Consider the following 20,752-nt stretch of genomic DNA (forward strand, 5'->3'; position numbering starts at 1 on the left):
ACAAAGTTTCTGTTGAGAAATCAGCTGATACTCTTCTGAGAACTCCGTTATAAGTTACTAGTTGCCTTTCTCTTGTTGCTTTTAAGTTTCTCTCTTTGTCTTTAACCTTTGCCATTTAAATTATAATGGGGCTTGGTGTGGGCCTGTTTGGCTTCATCTTGTTTGGGCTCTCTACACTTCCTGGACTTGTATGTCTATTTCCTTCACCAGGTTAAGAGAGTTTTCAATAATTATTTCTTCAAATAGGTTCTCAATCCTTTGTTCTCTCTCTCTTCTCCTTCTGGTGCCTTTATGATGTGAATGTTGTTATGCTTGATGTTGTCCCAGAGGCCCCTCACTTTTGAAAATTCCTTTTCCTTTTTGCTGTTCCAATTGGTTGCTTTCTGCTACCTTGTCTTCCAAATCGCTGATTAGATCCTCTGCTTCATCTAATCTGCTGGTGATTCCTTCTAGTGTATTCTTCACTTTAGTTATTGTATCCTTCATTTTTGACTGGTTCTTTTTTATGGTTTCCATGTCCCTTTTTTAAGCTTACTATCTCTTTGTTGAAGTTCTCACTATGTTCCTTGAGCATCCTTATAACCAGTGTTTTGAACTCTGCCTCTGATAGGTTGCTTGCCTCCATTTCATTTAGTTCTTTTTCTGGAGTTTTCTCCTCTTCTTTTATTTGGGACATATTTCTTTGTCTCCTCATTTTGGCTTTCTCTCTGTGTTTGTGTTTATGCATTAGGTGTATCTGCTACATCTCTCAGTTTTGACAGAGAGGCCTTAGGTCGTAGGTGTTTTATGGGGTGCAGAGGTACAGTCTCCCTGGTCACCTGAGACAGGTGCTCCAAGGGTGTCCCTTGTGTGAGTAGTGTATGCTCTCCTGTTGTAGTTGAGCCTTGATTGCTGTTGATATGTCAGTGAATGGGATTGACACTCAAGCTAAGTGGCTGTGAGGACTGGCTGTGACTATAGCAGAAAAGCTGTTGTTTGGGTGCTCACCTTATGGAGCCGAATTTGCTTTAGTGAGGCCACCCTTCCAGTGTGTCACTTGTGGAATTAATTGGGTGGTGCTCTGGTGTGGTCTGATGCAAGTCACCAGGTGTTTTGTTTCCAAGACCTCTTGAGAGGGGCTCCAGTGCAGGCCACAGTCAGCTATTGCCTGTGTCCAACCAGAGCCCACCTGGTAGGAGCTACAAAGTGATCTGTGGTTGGTAGCTGCCTGTTCTGGGCTTGGAGGCCCCTGGGAGTGGTTATACTGTGAAACCAGGTCAGCAGCCACTAGTGCCATGTTTGAGGCCACTTTAGCAAGAGGTACAGGGCATGCTGAGAGCAGCTGCTTCTTATTTGGGGTTTGTGGAATTGTGAAAGATTTCAGGAAACTCAGCAGCATGAGCCCGGGCCAGCCCCTTGTGTGGAACCATTGCTGAAAGAGGTTCAGGCTGGTGTGTGAATTGGGTGGGGCCAGGTCTCAGAGAATCACTAGGGTGGGGCAAGAGTGGTGTTAACCAGGTTAATGGAGACTCAGATTTGGCGGCTGCCTGTGCCTATGAGCTGTGTGGCTGAGGGCTTAACAAAGGAACAATGACACATATTGTCACTTTAGTCCCAGAGAGAGCTGTCCCTCCAGCCCTCACCCTGATGCCAGACAATTCAGCTCTTCCCTGTATATCCCTGACACTTTTTGAGCTGCTATCCCTTTGCTGGAGGTTAGGGTGAGTGTTTGTGAGTGAGTGAGTGAGTCTGTTTGGGCCTTTTGAGAAGATGCCTGAGTCTCTAACAGCCCTCTATCTAACCCAGATGGAGTTCCTGCTGATTTTCACAGGCAGGTATTTTGGGAATTCCTCTTCCAGGCACTAGTACTCTAGGCTGAGGAACCTGATGTGGGGCTAGGATTCCTCACTCTTTAGTGGGGACCTCTACAGCGAATATATACCTCCTGATTCTTAACCACCACATCTGAGTATGAGACCAACCCATTTTGTGTCTCTGCCCCTGCTATCAGTCTCAACATGGCTTCTTCTTTATATTCCTGGTTATAGGAGTTCTGTTCAGCTAGTCTTCAGGTAGTTCTCAAGGGTGGGTGTTCTATAATTTAGTTGTAATTTTGATGTAGTCATGGGAAGTGGTAAGCACTGTGTTTACTGACTCTGCCATCATGACTGGAAGTCCAGAATTTCCTTTCTTTTGAAGGCTGAATTATATTGTTGGGTGTATATGTGAGCTTTTGTTTATCCATTCATCCATCAATGGGCACTTGGATTGCTTCTAAATTTTGGCTATTGTGAATAATGCTGCCATGAACATGAATATATAAATATTTGTTCATGTCCATGTTTTCAATTCTTTTAGGCATATACCTAGAAATGGAATTGCTGAATCATATGGTGAGTCTATGCTTAATTATTTGAGGAACTTCCATATTGTTTTGCACAGCATTGGCATGATTTCATATTGCCACCAACAATGTACAAAGATTCTCACTTTTCCACTTCCTCACCAACACTTGTAACTTATTTTTTCTAATAATAGCCATCAAAATGGGTCTGTAACAGTATCTATTATGGTTTTGATATTTATTTCCCCACAGATTAACAATGTAGAACATCTTTTTATGCTTATTTGCCATCTGTATTTCTTCTTTGGTGAGGTACCTGTTAAGATCGTTGGACTATTTTTTAATCCATTTATTTGTTTTCTTATTGTTGAGTTTTAAGAGGTTTTTGTAGTCTAGCTGGCATCTTGCATTCTCATGTGTGTGCACTTATTCCCAGCTGGTCTTCCCAAGACACCACAAATGAAAATCCTAGTCCCCAGTGTGGTCCCATTTCCTCTCCAAGAAGATGAAAGAAACTATCGTAAGCCAGGAGAAATTCACCAAACTGCAGGCACAAGTGCGCATTGGTGGGAAAGGAACTGTTTGCAGAAAGAAGAAGGTGGTTCACAGAATAGCTATAGCAGATAATGAAAAACTTCAGTTCTTAAAGAAGTTAGAGGTAAACAATATCTCTTTAAAAAGTATTAAAGAGGTGAATATGTTCACAAACCAAGGAACAGTGATTTACTTTAACAACCCTAAAGTTCAGGCAACTCTGGCATCAAACACTTTCACCATTGCAGGCCACGCTGAGACCAACCAGCTCACAGAAAAGCTACCCAGCATCTTAAACCAGCTTGTGCAGACAGGATGACTAGTTTACAGAGACTGGCTGAAGCTTTGCCCAAACAAACTGGGGATAGAAAAACACCACTTGCTACCAGAGAGGATGATGATGATGAAGCTCCAGATCTTGTGGAGAATTTGGATGAGGCTTCGAAGAGTGAAGCAAACTGAATTGAGTCAACTTCTGAAGAAGATGAAACTTGAAGAAGTTACTGGGAGCTGCTATTTTATATTATGATTGCTTTTTAAATTTTTGTCCATTGATCTGATAAAAATCTCAATCTCTAATATTTTTAAGCACAAATACCTTGGACAGTGTATCTCTTTTCATTTTTTGCTTATATACAAATTATTCTTTGCAGCTAATTAAGGTGAAGAAGCTTGGAACTAAAGTTTGAAAGAAAAGTTAATAAAGTTCTTTGCCTAGTTAAAAAAATGTTTTTTAGTATGTTTTGAATAACAGTCCTTTATCAGATGTGTCTTCTGCAAATATTTTTTCTCAGTCTGTGGCTTGTCTCCCTATTCTCAACATTGTCTTTTGCAGAGCAGAAGTTTTTAGTTTTAATGAAGTTCAGTTTATCAATTATTTCTTTTATGGATCATGCCTATGATGTTGGCATCACCATACCCAAGGTCATTTAGGTTTTCTCCTATGTTGTCTTCTAGAAGCTTTATAGTTTTGCATTTTACATTTAGGTCTGTGGTCCATTTTGCATTTTATACTTAGGTCTATGATCCATTTTGAGTTAATTTTTGTGAAGGGTATAAATTCTATGTCTAGATTTACTCTGTTTCATGTGGATGTTCCGTTTTGCCAGAAGCATTTGTTGCAGAGATCTATCTTTGCTCTACTGTACTGCCTTTGCTCCTTTGTCAAAGATCAGTTGACTGTATTTATGTGGGTAGATTTCTGGGTTCTCTATTCTGTTCCATTAATCTATTTGTCTATTCTTTTGGCGATACCACAGTGTCTTGATTACTGTAGCTTTATAGGAAGTCTTGACAGGTAGTGTCAGTCTTCCATCTTTGTTATTCTACTTCAATATTTTGTTGGCTTTTCTGGATCTTTTACCTCTTCATATAAATTTTAGAATTGGTTTGTTGATATCCACAAAATAACTTCCCTGGATTTTGATTGGGATTGAACTGATTTTATAGATCAAGTTGGGAAGAACTGATATCTTGACAACATTGGATCTTCCTATCCATGAACATGGAATATCTCTCCATTTATTTAGTTCTCCTTTGATTTCATTCATCAGAGTTTTGTGATTGTCCTTATATAGAACGTGTATGTGATTTGTTAGATTTATACCTTAGTATTTCATTTTACAGAGTGCTAATGTAAATTGTATTGTGTTTTAATTTCAAATTCCTCTTGCTCATTGCTGGGTATAGGAAAACAATTGAATTTTGTAATGTACATTAACCTTGTATCCTACTAGTTGGCCATACCCCCTCTCTTCCATGCAGAATATCTCTGAAAAATTATCTAGCTTCAGAAACTCCCTATGGGATTAACTGAAGCCTCTGTTGCATTGTTGGTCAACTTCTCCCTTGGCCAATCTTGCTCCCTCATTCCTTTACAGGTGTTGTTTCCAAGAGCACTCCCAAGTAAATAAACTGCACTTAAACTTCTGTCTTAGAATCTGTTTTGGGAGGAACTTAATATAAGAATTATCAGTCTTTAAAATGAGACTATTTCTTCATATTGAGAGGAACAAATTATATTATGAGATGAAATTATTGAGCAAAGTAAGAGATAGCTATGTACAATCATGTTGCACTCATTTTCTTCCTTATGCCCCACTTTACCAGATACTTGATAGCTATCTTCAAGAACTAGTATATAGAGAAAGGATACCTCTACTATATTGTTATATGAGGGAGAACTTCAACAGAGACAAAATTTCAGGTGCCAAGAAATTCTTGGTGCATATTTGGCATTCAGTAAATATTTGATGAATCGAGGATTGATGGCTGCATGGATAGATAGGTGAATGGATTAGAAAATTAGCAAAATTTTTAGAACTTTCTATTATCATTGTTTTTGTAAAACACAGTGGGTTGCCATAATAACCACTTAAACACAACTGAATAATTACTTAACCACTCAGTGTGTCAGTTTCCTCATCTGTTAAATGGGAATAATAATGGTACCGTAGACTTCGGTACATTAAATGAAATAATACACATAAAGTATGTAAAATTGTTTCTCCCCACATAGTAAGCAAAGAGTAAATATTACTTATTATTAAACCTTAATTTCATGCTAGGTACTGAATTAGGTATTTATAAACATTAGATCAATTACTATGTACACCAAAACCATAACAAAGGTATTCTTGTATTTCAAAAACAGAACTTAAAACTCAAAGGGCTTAAGAAACTTTCCAAATTTATTTTTTATCCTCATTCCTTTACACCTCCTTACTCTTAATCAGGACTTGTTAATTTTTTTCTGGTTATTCCTATGAGAAGATTAGAGATTAGACTATTCTCTCTCCTTTATCCTCTTTGTCCAACCCTTTAATTCATTCTGCCTCTTAACTTGTCACTTCCTATAGCAGGCACTGTAGGCACCCTACCTGTGTCTCCTTGATACTCATCATTTCTAAGCATATCAAATGTTTCTGATTTCAAGCACCCATAATTCCCTGCCTGAACGTATCTATTAGTTTGGTGCAAAAGTAATTGAGGTTTAAAAGGTTAAAAATAATCTCAAAAACGGCAATTACTTTTGCACCAACCTAATATGTTTCTCAGACGCCTTCTCTGTGAATATGTGTAAGGCAGGCCTAAAGAGCCAGGGAGCTAATGCCTTAAAAAAGGTCCCAAACAATGATGGATGGAACTTAGTGGATAAATATTCCCACTTCCACACCCCTTGGATGGGACAACTATCGACACACTCTGTACAGGTTCCCAGTAGAATTCACCCTTAACTCCAAAGTGGCAATCTGATCATTTTTGCATCCATTCTTGGCTTCCTTCTTTCTGCCACTTCCAAAGCTTATGACCCTTTTTCTGTATTCTTCCAAGTAAACTACTTGCACTCAAATCCTTATCTCCAGATCTGCTTCTCTGGGAATCCAACTTCAGACATCTCCTCTCCATTCTTACTTTTCCTTTCACCAGAACTCTTGAAATAATATCCTAACTTTCCTCTTGGATTCAATCTCTCTCTTCAAATACTTCCTGCAGGGAAATAGTTCTAAAACATAAATATTATCATGGCCTTCCCTAGCACAAAACTCTAGTGGTTCTTATTATATGTAGGGTAAAATATAAGCTCCTTAGCATGGCTTATAAGGCCCTCCATGACCCCAGAATTTGGCCCCCGTCTGCCTTTCCACCCTTACCTCCCACCTTTTCCCACTACTACTCTGTGCTAAGGAAAAACGCACACTCCTTCAAATGCACCATGATTTTCCAATCCTCTGTGAATTAACACACAACCAGTGTTCTCCATTCAGCCTAACATCTAACCAGTAAGCTTGAATTCATCCTCTACTTCTGCCTCAGTGAAGGGCATTTGTTCCCCATGTGGGTAACAGGAAGACCTCCACGTAGCTCCATCTTTGTGCTAGCCACACTGCAATCTATTTTTTGTCTCGGTGTCCATTTCCCCTGTTTTTCTAAGAGTTGACTGAGGGCAGACATTCATCTGTTGGAGCAATGTGGTTCCAGCATGCCCCTGCACTCTACACATAAAAGTAACTTCAGGAAAGTGTACTGTAGTGATACATGGATGAGTGCATGAGTGTACAAAATCTAACAGCTGTCAGAACTGGATTCAAGCATGAGTGTGTCCAATTTCAAAGCTGTGCTCTTCCAGCCACAGTGTGCTCTGTAAGGGAGTAAGCCTGCATTGTGACCCTCTGGTGCTGCGACACACAGACAGGATGGATTTGCAATCATCACACATTTCAATGTAGAAGATCCTACAACCCCTTTCCATGGTCTAGGAAATGTGGGATAGAATCTGAAGTGCCTTACTTCTAGCAGCTTCATCGGATTTATTTTCTCTTTTCTCGTGTATCAGGTCAAGTATATAACAGAAGCTCCTTCATTATTTGGCCAAATTTTTTTTTACTCCTTCTTTCTCCCTAGTATAAGTCAGAAGAAAAGGCTGTCTGGGGAAAGTAGAGACAGAAAACAAGATACCAGAATTGAGCAACTCTCTGGAAATGATGGTCAGTGAGGGGTGAGGAAGGGACTTGGTTAGGAAGTCAGGCTGAACTGCTGCCCCTGTGAGCAAAAGGGAAGGAGGAAGGAACTCAGGTAGTTTTTCAGATAACTCAGGAAACAGTGGCTCTGTAGCTCAGTCATTCCCTTGTTGACTTGCCCTGTGACAAATTGAATCAGTTATTAAAACTACTGGTGAAATTGTATCATCAATTTGGAATTCAAACAATGTTTTTATTCTAAGATTTTGGAAAGACTTCCTTCATCAGCTCTCCCCATCCTGAGATTGGGAAAAAGGACAAGAAGACAGACAGTTGAGGCTTAATATTAACATTTACAACGGCAATGAAAATACCACTGGTGCTACCCAGGCTCCTTTTTTGGGTAAAAACAATCTACTTTTAGGTTCCTGAGCTCCCCCTCCATAAATCTACAGACTCCTTAGTCTCCCAAGAAGGCTGTTTCCATGGGGCCCCTGAAGTGGCTCAAACCCCATCTTCAACAGGCATTACAGTATCACACTTCTCCCCACAAGTGCTTCTCTTCACGTGGCAGGCCTTGAATGTTGGGCCTTTGCTTCTGTTGCCAAGATAGATTTAACTGGCATTTGAAGAAGCACAACTGTGATATAATCAAAATACAACTTAATATTATGATTGCAGTTCTGTTCCACTATCTCATTATAATTATTTAAAGTTACCTTCCATTGACCCTATATGACAACTCCAGCAGGTCCAAGAATTTCCTGCTTACTCTTAGGTAATAGACAGGTCATAGATCTTAAGAAATAATTTAAAAAGTTTTGACTTTGAAGTCAAGATGTCCAGAGCAAGACTCAGTTAAAACATCAAACTTTCTTTAATGTCATATTTCCCCTCCTCGTCTTGAGAGCTGCGGTCTTGAAGAAGGTTGTAGGTAAATTCTTCTTTCTCTTACTGACACTTCCTTCCCCACTGTCCAGCACTTGCTACATGTTGTTTGATCAGGTCAGAACAGGCAGAGGATGAAGCGGAAAGAGGATATAAAAGGCCCATTGACAGGTACTGATGAGGGCTGACATTGCACCATTAGGGCTGGCAGAGAATAAGGTTTCTTTATTTCCTTGTTGACACTTTCTTTGTTCTCTGGAGATTCCATCACCAAGGAATTCACCTGTGCTGTTACCTTGATCCTGAAAGGTATATTCCTTTCCAAATAGAAAACCCTTAGAAACCTTGTAGCTTCTTACTATTGGGTTTCTTCACTTTCTTATGGACAGCACCCAGATGACCACAAGCCTGGCATCGATCTCTCTATGTCAGTGTATCTGTCTGTCCTTCTCTCCCTACTCTGCTCTATGAAGAACAAACAGGTATTCCTTGACCCAACAAGTGGTGGGAGCAGTCAAGTTTCATCACAGCTAACCTACGTCTGGTCATGACAGGCTGACTTAATGTTTTAGTTTTCAAACTCACGTCCTCTGCGTCTCCCAAATGCAGGGGACACTTGGTGGCTCTCTGGTCAGTGACACTCCTCTCACTGGCTTATAATGGAGGGTGCAGCACCCCGTCTCTAGTCCTCATACCCTCTGGGAGGGGACGCCCATGGCACCGCAGCAGCTTTTGCAAAGAGATCTTCTCTCAAGTCCTTTCTTCTTCTCTGTTCTCAATTCTTGTTTTATTTAAAGTCAGTGAAAAGATTTAAAATTCAGGTAATGAATTTATGAAAAAAATTTCTGCAAATATTGCAAGTGGGGATCTCCCTGATATTCATTTTGGTGTATGATATCTCTTGTATTCACACTCAAGTCAAAACTATAGTAGCAAGTGTCCTCTTTCTTTGCTTTTAATTACTATTTTAAAAATAAATAAATTATCCTATAAGGGTGAAATTCAGTAAATCAATAACATAATTAGACTTAGCTAGTTTGCAGTTAGATCTACCCTGATATTCAGCTGTTTTTTCTTTGTTTATTCCCTCATTAATTCACTTAAAAACTCTGTTTTTTTCCCTTTCCTAAGTCTGCACGTACCTCGTTAATCTATTTAACCAGCAGAATCCTAACCTGGAAAGGGAAATTTCTTAATCCTCAGGTACCCAGACACCAGAATCCATTTTGCAACTCCCATACAGTTTTTAACGGTGATGCATAAAACTCCAGGCCGTTGTGGTCCATTCTGGAGTCCGGAGATAACATTATCTTAAAACAGACAAGACCCCAGGAAGTGATGTCAACCCTCAGACCTGCCTGACCAACTCCCCCTTTCCTTTGTTTTCATTCTTGTGTATCTATAAAACCTTCTGACCAGTCTAGGAATGGAGAGATGCCCTCTGGACAGGGGTCTGCCATCCTCCCAGAAGGCCAGCATTCTGAATAAACCTGCTTTTCTTTCCACCAACCTTGTCCCTCGATTTTAACTTTTTTCAAGCGGCAGGCAGCCAGACCTTAGTACGGTATCAATCCAACTTCCCAATTTGGATACCTTTATTTCTAGTCTAATTGCTGTGGCTAGAACTTCCAACACTATTTTGAATAAAGGTGAAAGTGGGCATGTTTGTCTTGTTGCTGATTTTAAGGAGAATGCTTTCATCATTGCCCCGTTGAGTATGTTAGCTGTGGGTTTGTCATATGTGGCCTTTATTATGCTGAGGTATGTTTCCTCTATTCCCACTTTGCTGAGAGTTTTTATCATAAATGCATGCTGAATTTTGTCAAATATTATTCTGCATCTATTAATATTGGTTTTTGTTTTGTTTTGTTTTGTTTTTTCATTTTATAATCTACCTTTATCATGCCTTCCAGAGCACGTCAATTCCTTAATATTAATATTACTTAACCATTATATAACAAGTCATTAATAAAAAACACACAAGCCAAAACCTTGTATCTTTAATCTTCAAGTCAATCATTAACTTTTTTTAGATTTGTAAAGACAAGAAAATAAAACTCATTTCCAATAAGAGCATTCAAACACCATATATGTTTATAATGAGGTCCACTTGGAGCCTCATATTTTCCAGATTTTAGCTGAAATAACTCTCACTGCTTTCTTAGATTTTTATCAGTCTTGTTTGGAGGCTATTTTGTCTTATTGATCCTAAACAGAGTACAATGTTACAATACATTAATGATCTATACTGAGAACATGGCATGAGTGGGTTTCTAACTCTTCAGGGACGTGAGTGGAAACATAACTTCCTGTGAACACAGGTGAGAGCCCCTAGTTATCCCTGAGCTGGGCAGTTTCACACAATCATTATTTTCTCTGAGGCTGAAGTCTGTGGTTTGATCTTCCTAGCAGCTTCCAGAACAGAAACTGGGTTTACCTTACCTCCAAATTCTTTTTCTCAGTGCTCAAGAAGAATGCCTGCCTTCCTTATCCCACCCCAGAAACTTCCCCAGGGATGAAGCCTTCACTTTCCAGGTTTCCAGAGAAGCCTCTGCTCAGGGCCTGGAAGAAGTTCTTCCAGACACCCAGCCAGAAAAATCCCATAAACATCATTTTCTGCCTTTGGGGACCGTAGAATTTTTTCTTTTCATCCCAGGAAGATTTCTCCTTTGAAATATGCCTGGAAGTCTTTCACTTCAGTCTTGATCTGTTCCTTCACCACTGCTTAGAGGGAACACCCATCTCGTCCAACTTGGGCTTCAGGGAGGACAGGTCTGCAGCCTCCTCTCAACAGAGAAAACAAACAGCCTGGACTCTGCACCACCATAATCACAGCTCCATTCTTTTCCCAGAGCTCCATTGCTTTGAAAGTTCTTGGTTTCTTCTCCAGTGTTTTCAGATCTATTTCCTCCAGATACCCTAGGGTCGCTTGCTGGGGCGTAGATAGAAATATGTCTGTGTTGGCCAGGAGAAGTGCCATGGTAGCAGCCCCCAAAGCCCCCCACCACTCACCACATTCCGATGGGAAGAAACTGGGATCCTGGAGGAAAGATATTTCTGCACCGAGGCGGAGCTGACCTTCGTGGAGTTCGCGTGCCATGCAGAGCCCTGCCTGCAGCACTTCTGGCTTGTGCTTGGCTCCCACCAGCCTTCTCTTGTGCCTGATGCAGGGGAGTGTGGGGGTGGGGTAAGAGGGGTGGCTGTTGGAGGACCAAACTTTCCCTCCTCTTCATGGGTCCAGAGGTGGACCCCATGCCTGCACCATAGCCTCATATGGTTTTTATCTTTTGTTTTGCTTATGTGATGTATCACATTAATTGATTTGTAGATATTAAAACAACCTTGCATCCCAGAAATAAATCCCACTTCATCACGGTGTCTGATATTTTTAATGTATTGTCAAATTCAGTTTGCTAAAATTTTGTTGAGAATTTTTGCATCTATGTTCATCAAGGATATTGGCCTACAATTTTCTTTTTTCTTTAATGTCTTTGTCTGGTTTTGGAATTAGGATAATGCTGGCCTTGTAAAATGAGCTTGGGAGCATTTCCTCACTTGAATTTTTTGGAATAGTTTGAGAAGGGTAAGTGCTAATTCCCTTTTGAATGTTTGCTAAAATTCACCTGTGAAGCCATCCAGTCCAGGACTTTTGTTTGTTGGGAGTTTTTTGATTACTGATTTGCTTTCATTTCTAATGATCTCTTCAGATTTTCTGTTTCTTCTTGACTCAGTTTGGGAAGATTGTACGGGGTGTGATCTAAAAATATAGTGAATGTTTAAATTAAAAAATTTATAACAGTAAAAGACACATTGCCATTAATCCTCCTCAAAATACTCCCCCTCACTTCAAACACACTTATCCCATCGTTCTTGCCACTTTCTGAAGCAGTTCTGGAAGTCCTCTTTCGTGAATGTCCTTAGTTGCACTGTCATGGCTGCCTCGATGTCCTGAATCGATTAAAAACGTTTACCCTTCATGGTCATGTTAACTTTGAACAAAAGCCAGAAGTCACACAGTGCCAGATCTGGTGAATAAAGTGGAGGAGAACACACCATAATATTTTTATTTGACAGAAATTGCCATACCAGAAGCGATGTGTGACACAGAGAGTTGTCATGATGGAGGATGAAATAGAGACACTCATGAAAGAGGACTTCCAGAACTGCTTCAGAAAGTGGCAAGAACGATGGGATAAGTGTGTTCAAAGCACGGGGGAGTATTTTGAGGGAGATTAATCGTAATGTGTCTTTTACTGTAATAATTTTTTTCATTTATGCGTTCACCATATTCTTTGACCACACTTCATATGTTTCTAGGAATTTATACATTTTTTTCCAGATTGTCCAATTTGTTGGCATATAATTTTTCATAATATTTTCTTACAATCCTTTGTATTTCTGTTGTTAGTTGTCACTTCTCCTCTTTCATTCTGATTTTATTTATTTGGGTCCTCTCTTTTTCTTGATGAGTCTAGTTAAAAGTTTACCAAATTTGCTTATCTTTTCAAAGAATCATCTCTTGAGTTTACTAAACTTTTGTATTGTGTTTTAGACTATTTTGTTTATTTCTACTCTCATCTTTATTATTTCCTTCCTTCTATACTCTTTGGGCTTTGTTTGCCATGCTTTCTCCAGTTCCCTTAAGTGTAAAGTTAGATTGAGATTTTTCTTGTTTCTTGAGGTAGGCCTATATTGCTATGAATTTCCCTCTTAGGACTGCTTTTGCCGTGTTTGATAGATTTTGGGTGGTTGTGTTTTCACATTTATTTTTTACTAGGTACTTCAAATTTCTACCTTGATCTCATCGTAAACCCATTCATTATTTAATAGCATAATATTTAGCCTCCATGAGCTTGTGTGTTTTTCAGTTTTTTTCTTGTGATTGATTTCTAGTTTCATGCCATTGTGGTCAGAGAAGATACTTGATATGAATTCAGTCTCCTTAAGTTTAGTAAGACCTGTTTTATAGCCTAACATGTGGTCTATTTTGGTAAATGTCCCATGTGCACTTGCAAAGAATATGTATTTTGCTGCTTTGGGGTGAAATGCTCTAAAAATATCAGTTAAATCCATCTGGCCTAGTGTATCATTTAAGGGTGCTGTTTCCTTGTTGATTTTCTTTCTGGGAGATCTGTCCATTGGTGTCAGTGGGGTGTTAAAGTCCCCTACTATGACTGTATTACTTTATGTTGGTCAATATTTGCTTTATATATTTAGGTGCTCCTATGTTGGGTGCATAAATGTTTACATGGGTTATATTCTCTTGTTTGTGATCCCTTATCATTGTATAATGTCATTTTTTGTCTCTTATTGTAGCCTTTGTTTTAAATGTATTTTGTCTGATATATGTAAGTATTACTACCCCCAGTTTTTTTTGTTTTTTGTTTTTTGTTTTTTAACATTTCCATTCCCATGAAAAATCTTTTTGATTTAAGTCTGTGTGTGTCTTTCAATCTGAAATGGGTCTCTTGTAGACAGCATATGTATGGGTCTTATTTTTTTATCCATCCAACTATGCTGTTTCTTTTGATTGGAGCATTTAATCCATTTACATTTAAAGTGTTTTTGATAGATACATAGTTGTTGCCATTTTATTATTCATATTTATGTTCTCCCCTCTTCTTCTTCAAGAAGTCCCTTTAAAATTTCTTGTAATATTGGTTTGGTGGTGATGAACTCCATTAGCTTTTTATTTTCTTGGAAGCAATTTACCTTTCTTTCAGCTTTTTTTTTTTTCACTTTCCCAAACTTTATTAAAGAAAAAGCAATGATGATAAATCTCTAGAACATAGTCAATTTTCTGGGATTCTTCCCTCGAAAATGTGACATTTGATTTCCAAACACATGCCAGAGCATACATGGTTCAGGCAATTATTGAAACAAACATGGTTCAGTATATAAGAGGGTGAAATCCTAAAATGTTCATCTTCCAACTTTCCCCAGTCTGTGGTCTGTCTTTGGATCAGCAATAATTGCCTGAACAGCTATTATGGCTTCATTAATTTTTGTCTGTAGCTCTCTGATCTCTTCTATATGCAGCAATCGCAGAATTTGAGCAGCTTCATTAAGAACTCTATCCCCTGTGTCAAAACCAAGAATATGCTTATGTAAAGCAACAGGAAAGCCCTCTTTTGTTTGATTTGCTTCAGCAACTGCATCCTGTGTCAGGCGCTCCTAGACCAAAATGCGAATTGCCTTAAGCGTTACCAGGTAATCTTCATGACGCTGAATCTGAAGGTTAGCCAAAGCCTTAACAGCAGCCTTAAAATCAGGATTACTTACATCTAAATTGATCAATGGCTTTGCATTTTTATCTGCATTGTCAGCATTTTCTGTTTTATCAGGTACCAGGTCCTTGTATTTTTCAGCATAATCTCCATATTCAAGTCTAACAGATAAACCAAGAAGCCAGTCAATTGCTTCTTGTCTATCTTGAATTTTGAAAGGACAATTAACATCTTTGAGATAATTTTCAAAGAATTTGGGCCAGTCACTGCTGTGTATGTTTCTTAAATTACCTCTGTCTTCAATCTTGTAGTGTCTGATTTTCCAGTCTTCAAGCCAAACAATAAAGTTTCTAAATTGTTTCATCTTTGTAGTTAAAGCCAGTAGGGTTGTGGTAGTCGAGGGCTGTCAGCTTGAGTCGGAACTTAGTCCCCGCTTTTCGCTCTGGTTCCCTGGGTGTGGGCTGGGAGAGGAGAGGCTAGGAGGTGCGGGTGGTACAGGCACCAGGCAACACAGCGAGAGCTCTTCCCTTCAGTTTTAAATGATAGCCTTGCTGGGAAGAGTAGTCTTGGTTGTTGGTCCTTTCTTTTCTTCACTTTGAATATTTTGTGCCAATCCATTCTGTTCTGCCAAGTTTCTGTTGAGAAATCAACTGACAAACTATGGGAACTCCCTTTCAAGTAACTAGCTGCTTTTAAGATTCTCTCTGTCTTTAGCCTTTGCCATTTTAATTATGATGTGTTTCTGGTGTGGGCATCTTTGGATTCATCTTGTTTGGGACTCTCTGTGCTTGCTTCCTGGGCTAAGTTTAGGAAAGTTTTCAGTCATTATTTCTTCAAACAGTTTCCCAATCCCTTGCTCTGCTCTCTCTCTTCTCCTTCTCATGCCCTTATATGTGAATATTATGCTTGATGTCCCAGACATCCCTTAAACTGTCTGGTTTTTTTTTTTTTTTTTTCTTTTCCTTTTTTTTGTTTCTTTGTTTGCTTTCTGCTACCTTGTCTTCCAATTCACTGATTCAGTCCTCTGCTTTATCTAATCTGCTGGTGATTCCTTCTAGTGTATTCTTCACTTCAGTTATTGTATTCTTCATACTTGACTGGTCCTTTTTTATGGTTTCTATGTCCTTTTGTTATGCTTATTATCTTTTTGTTGAAGTTCTCACTAAGTTCCTCAAGCATCCTTACTTACACCCAGTGTTTTGACCTCTAACTCTGGTAGGTTGTTTGCCTTCATTTCATTTAGTTCTTTTTCTGGAGTTTTCTCCTGTTCTTTTTTTGGAAATGTTTCTTTGTTTTCTCACTTTGGCTGCTTCTCTGTGTTTGTTTCTATGTATTAGGTAGATCTGCTATATCCCAGTCTTGGCTGGGTGGCTTTATGTAGTGGTTCCCTGTGGGGCCCAGTGGCTGTGTCCCTGGTCTCTTGCACTGGGCTCCAGCAGTGTCCCTTGTATAGGGTGTATGTGCCCTCCTGTTGTAGTTGAGCTTGTTTGGTGTTGGTATGTCAGTGGGTAGGATTGATCCTCAGGCTGACTGGTTCTGGAGTTTGGCCACACCCACAGTTATGGGCTGTAGAGGGCGGGTGCCTGTAAGGCACCATCACATGACTGAGAAGCATGAGATAGAGGAAGTTACTTGGGTCTTTAGATAACACCTACATTCTGTAGGGTATGTCCAGATGGCTTAAGACCATCAGCCTGCGGCAGCCCTGCTTATGATAATGCCCCTCCACCCAGCAAAAAAATGTATATAACCCATGATTGAGCTGCAATAAAGAGAGACTTGATCAGAACTCCTGTCTTGTCTCCGGTCTTTGTGTCTCCCATTTTCCTCCCTTCTAGGTACTTCGGGGTCCCTCGTGTAGTGTCCCGCGGGTCGGGACAATGGGCTGCTGTGCAGGGGGGCTAACCTTGTGAAACAGGATTTGCCCCAGTGAACTCTGGTGTCTGCTGAGGTCACCCTTTGGATGTGCCACTTGTTGGGCTAATTGGGTGGTGCTCTGCTATGGTCTGAATCTGACCTCCAGTTATGTTGGTTCTGGGGCCTTTAAGGAGGGACTCCTGTTTAGGCCAAGGTCAGCTGCTGCCTGTGACCAGCCTGGGTCTACCTGGTAGAGGCTACAAAGCAATTCATAGTAAGTCACTGCCTGTGCTGGACCTGGAGGCATGTGGGAGAGACAGCGCTATGAACCGAGGATGGCTACCACCAGTATTGAGCCTGGGGTAGTTTCACAAAAATCCCAGGGCACCCTAAGGCCAGCTTCCACCTTCCAGCTACCCATAAGTCTCAGCTGCTGATAGACCCTCATGTAGTACACAAGTTGGGTGAGGCAGAAGTCACCAGGATGGGGCGGGTGGTCACCATGTTAACGCAAATTCAGGTTTTGTGCCATTGGTGAGCCTGAAGCTACTCAGTGAAAGGTTCAGAGCACACAAATGCCAACCACCACCCACCTGGGGCTCATTGATCCCCAAGAGTTGTCTAAGAAAGATCATAGTGCAGGCCGAGGCTGGCTGCTGGCAGCAAAAGTACCGCTGGTAGTGCATGAATTGAGGTCAGCTGTTTGCTGCTGAAAGAGCCTCTTGTGGTATGCAGGACAGGTCTGGCTGCCACTGGTGGAAAGTGTCTCCAGCAGTATGCGGATTGTGTATGGTGGGATGCCAGGGAGTCACCAAGGTGGAGTGAGTGTATTTCACCAGGGCAATGCAGATTCAGATTTGGATATGTGGAGGGAGGGCTCAACACATTTAAAAGGGTGACCCCTGCAAGCTGCACAGAAGGAGGGTTCTACACAGGGAAGATGGCAACTGTGTCTCTAGTCCTTGCCCTGAAGTCAAACAACTCACTCTCTCCCTATTTGTCTCTGGTGCTTCCCGAGTCACTGTCCCTCTGCTAGAGCCCAGGGTGGGTGCCTGTGAATGAGTGAGTCTATGTTCTGGCCCTTTAAGAGGATGCTTGGGTTTCCAGCAGCTCCTTATTCCACCCAGGCTGACCAAATCCCTGCTGATTTTCAAAGCCAGATGTTGTGGGTTCTCCTCTTCCTGGCACTGGTGCTTTAGGCTGGGGATCCCAGTGTAGAACTGGGACTCCTCACTCTTCAGGGAGGACCACTACACCTGGTATATCCCTCCCCATTCTCAACCACCACACATGGGTGTAGGACCAGCCCATTTCGTGTCTCCACCCCTCCTACCAGTCTCAATATGGCTTCTTCGTTGTAGCTTTAGTTATAGAGCTTATGTTCAACTAGTCTTCAGATGGTTCTTCAGGGTGGTTGTTCTACAATTTAGTTACAATTTTAATGTGGTCATGGGAGGAGGCTAGTACAGCATTTACCTACTCTGCTATTTTGCCCGCTTCTCTTTTAACATTTTGATCCTGCTACCCCGTTATAGGAGGACTCACTTCTTTCCAGTATCTGGACTACTTTGACATTATTTCTTTTTTACAGACTAAGAAATGGATGTTCAGGGAGATTGAGAAACTTCTCAAGATTACCCAGCCTTTAGATTTAGGAGCTAAAATTTGAACTCAAGACTGTCTTCAGTCCTAATGCTTTTAACTTCTTGGCTATAATGTCCACTGTGCATCACATGCAAAGTACTTCCTTTCTGACTTTGAGAAGGTACAGGGACACCTATTTTCCCCAAAGTTATAAAGGTTAGTTGTGTCCTACACTCCATCAGGCATTGGGACTAATTTCGTTTGCTTTTCCTTTTGCTAGAAGATATCAACCATATTGCCCCATGGCTGACTCAATTCAAAAGCCTTCAACATTTGGATACTAAAAGTGTAATCCAAAGCCAGCAGCAGTATCTAAGAGCTTGTGACAAGTGTGTTATCTCAGTGCCTCCCCATTAACCTATCCTACGAGAATCTTCATTTTAATAAGCGCATTAAAATTGAACAAGCACCGGTCTACACCATCGCTCCAAGGAGACCCAGTGAATGTTCTTACACATCTACCTCCTGTCACTTCCCAGGTACTCTTGTAGAGGCTTGCAGATTAGGCAACTCCCTAGAATCCTCACCACATCTGTTATTTTATTTTATCAAGTTATATGAATATATCTTTATCCTGATATGTCACTTTGTCAAGCCAACTTTTAGGTTATACCCTTTTCATAATCTCTATTCTCAAAATAAATTCTGTTCTTTATCTTAAAGAATGTAATATGAATCTCTAGATGAAAAAATATTTATATGCAACTGGCTAATTGATAATGTAGTCCAATAGTCAGGGGGCATTAGGATAAAGAGTCAGGCCTAACTAGAACTAGAAGATAAACTGGTTCTTCCACTCTTCCTCACAACCTGCCTTTTCCCACACTGCATGTCTATGCCAGTTTATCACACACACACTGTCGTGCGGGGTGTCAGGCGGGGTCTCTGGTCCCACTCCCCACATAAGAACGCAGGACATGGTGAGGCCAAAAAGGAACACCCACGGAGCCATAGGTAGGGGAGTCATACCACTATACTCTCACTGGCGGCTGGGTTGGAGACACAGGAACCAGGAGCAACACAATTCTCAACCCTCACTGTGCCGCTTGCAGACTCAGCCACCATGTTCTTGCTAGCTCCCCCTTTTTTTGCTAGCGTAGCCACGGCAGTTATATTATTGCCCAAAGGCTCACTGGTTACAGCTGACGGCCAACTAGCCACAGCTGCTGGCCATTTGATCACAGTTGATGGCCATTTACTACCTGAGCCAGCACCTTTCTATGTGAGGCCGAGAGCCTGGAAACTGCTTTTTGGGGCTCTGTCCACACACACACACACACACACACACTTCCTAAAATTATTCACTCATTGATTAATTGAGTCAATAGTTGTTTAATAAGGAATTGCTGAATAAATTCAAGGATGGACTACACACAGATTCTACAGGGAGCTCAGACTAATTGGGAAGAAAAGACACATATACAAGCATTGATGATTTAAGACAGAATATTGAACCTGTTGTAAATCATCTTACAATAGACTACACTTTGATAATACAACCGCGAGTCCTCAGTGGCTTTCAACGTGTTCTCTGTGAGTCACCTGCATTCTTGCTCCATGCTGCCAACATTTCTGGAACCAAGCAGAAGAAACAGCACCTTCTGAGACATGTTGGCCTCGTGACAGCACCACATGGAGTCCCTTAAAGCTTCTGCACAGAAGTGCTGGGTCATTCCCTCTCCCGTTTCCTGGATCTGAGGAAGTCACTGTCCATGTCTGATGGCACTGGGTACCAGGGAGGGATCACAGGGTGAGCATCGTTGTGAGGGCAGTAAATATGTGGGAAGTGTAACATAATCTATCACGCACATCACGATAGAAATGGCAATTTGGAAACCTAGAGAATACCTGTAGCTGAGGGAAAGACAGAAGCCTTCCTGCAGGAGGTGATGCCAAGCTGTTTTGAAGCACTGGCTGGCAGTGGGGATGAGAAAGGTGGAGGGAGTAAGACTGGGAAAGCCCGGAGCCATGAAAGTGAAGTCCTGGGAAGTACTGTCCCTGAAGACTGATCTGACTCTGTCAATAAAAATTAATTTATCTAACCATAGTCCTTCATATTTACACTTTTATCTTAAAATTGTGTGTGTCCTTTATGGAAACAGGAGTTGTCAAAGAAAGAAGTTTTACCTTCATTTTTTTGTAACTTTCATTCCAGCTCAGGGCTGCACACGGATCTGTTTGTTCAAAGGGCTTGTTTGTTAAAAGGATTAGTTAAAAGTTTGGATGAGAAAGATAGAGAGGCCCAATTTGAAGATTACTGCAGTAGTCTATTAATAGAATGAAATCTGGAATGGAAGAGTCAAATGGAATATATTGATTTATATTTATATATTTATGTATGTATACTTTTTTTGCTTCCAGTGAATTCTCAGAAACTTCATTTATATTTTAATATACCGCTCTTTGTATTCCAATATAACACTGTATGCATGAAGCTAGACCCTTACCTATATCTGCACATACACGCGTAGTACAACATTTACTGAAAAATCCCATGGGAGTAAATGCTTCAGTGAATAGAAACCCACCTCACACATCATGTCCTATGTGCAACAGCTATAAAACAGAGTCAGTGGGGAAGCTCAAATAGGCAAGTTCCAAATCCTAAAATCCACTTTATTATCCGCAAGGTCAATTAACCATAAATGTTTTCTTGCCTGAAATTCCCAGTTGTCAGAGGTTGCTCACTAATGATATTTCTCCAAGGCCTTCTGGATTTTGCAGTTCTCTGCTTCATTAAGACTGAAAACCTATCTGATCTCAGAGAGGGCCTGATTGGTGAGGTTCAATGAGAGAAACTAAGCCTGGACTCCTTGGAA

At 40.6% G+C, this 20,752-nt stretch overlaps 3 pseudogenes; 1 reads left to right on the top strand and 2 right to left on the bottom strand.

Annotated features, from left to right (window-relative positions):
* The first annotated feature begins 2,828 nt into the window (after nt 1-2,828).
* Nucleotides 2,829-3,319, top strand: LOC117012459 (transcription factor BTF3-like; annotated as a pseudogene).
* Nucleotides 3,320-10,441: 7,122 nt separating this feature from the next.
* Nucleotides 10,442-11,305, bottom strand: LOC117012244 (peroxiredoxin-like 2A; annotated as a pseudogene).
* Nucleotides 11,306-14,127: 2,822 nt separating this feature from the next.
* On the bottom strand, nt 14,128-16,975 carry LOC117012246 (RNA transcription, translation and transport factor protein-like; annotated as a pseudogene).
* Between the last annotated feature and the right edge of the window lie 3,777 nt (nt 16,976-20,752).

Source organism: Rhinolophus ferrumequinum, chromosome 20 (genome assembly GCF_004115265.2).
Source record: "Rhinolophus ferrumequinum isolate MPI-CBG mRhiFer1 chromosome 20, mRhiFer1_v1.p, whole genome shotgun sequence".
Lineage (NCBI taxonomy): Eukaryota > Metazoa > Chordata > Mammalia > Chiroptera > Rhinolophidae > Rhinolophus > Rhinolophus ferrumequinum.